Raw genomic sequence first — 449 nt, forward strand, 5'->3', positions numbered from 1 at the left:
TCGGCTGGGGTGGTGTTTTTTTCGTGGTGGTTTGTTGTTTGGGTTTTTTTCTTTTTTTTTTTTTCTTTCCGTCGTTGCGTGCGTGTCCGAGCAGTGCGCGGCTCCCCGCGGTGCTGGACCAGCTGACGTTACAGGAGCCCTGATGTCTTCATTTGACTCCCCGCAGTTGTTGATGGAGTGTCTTTCTCAGATTTCCAGGCAGGGTCCCAAGAGCAACACCCAGAGCCAGCTCCCGCTGCCAGGCGGCACTCCTCGCGGCTCGGGCCGCTCCCGCCGCTGTTGAGCGCTGCTCCGGGACCGGAGCGGGCAGACACCCCCGCGGCGCCGCTCCTGCCGCGGCCACAGCACCTGCGGCGGCGGAGGCCTCCGGGGCTTGTGCTGGCGGCTCCCCTCTGCCTCCATCCAGACTTGCGCCCTTGCCCCCCCCCCGCCATCCCCATCCCCACGCC

Source organism: Haliaeetus albicilla, chromosome W (assembly GCF_947461875.1).
Source record: "Haliaeetus albicilla chromosome W, bHalAlb1.1, whole genome shotgun sequence".
Classification (NCBI taxonomy): Eukaryota; Metazoa; Chordata; class Aves; order Accipitriformes; family Accipitridae; genus Haliaeetus; species Haliaeetus albicilla.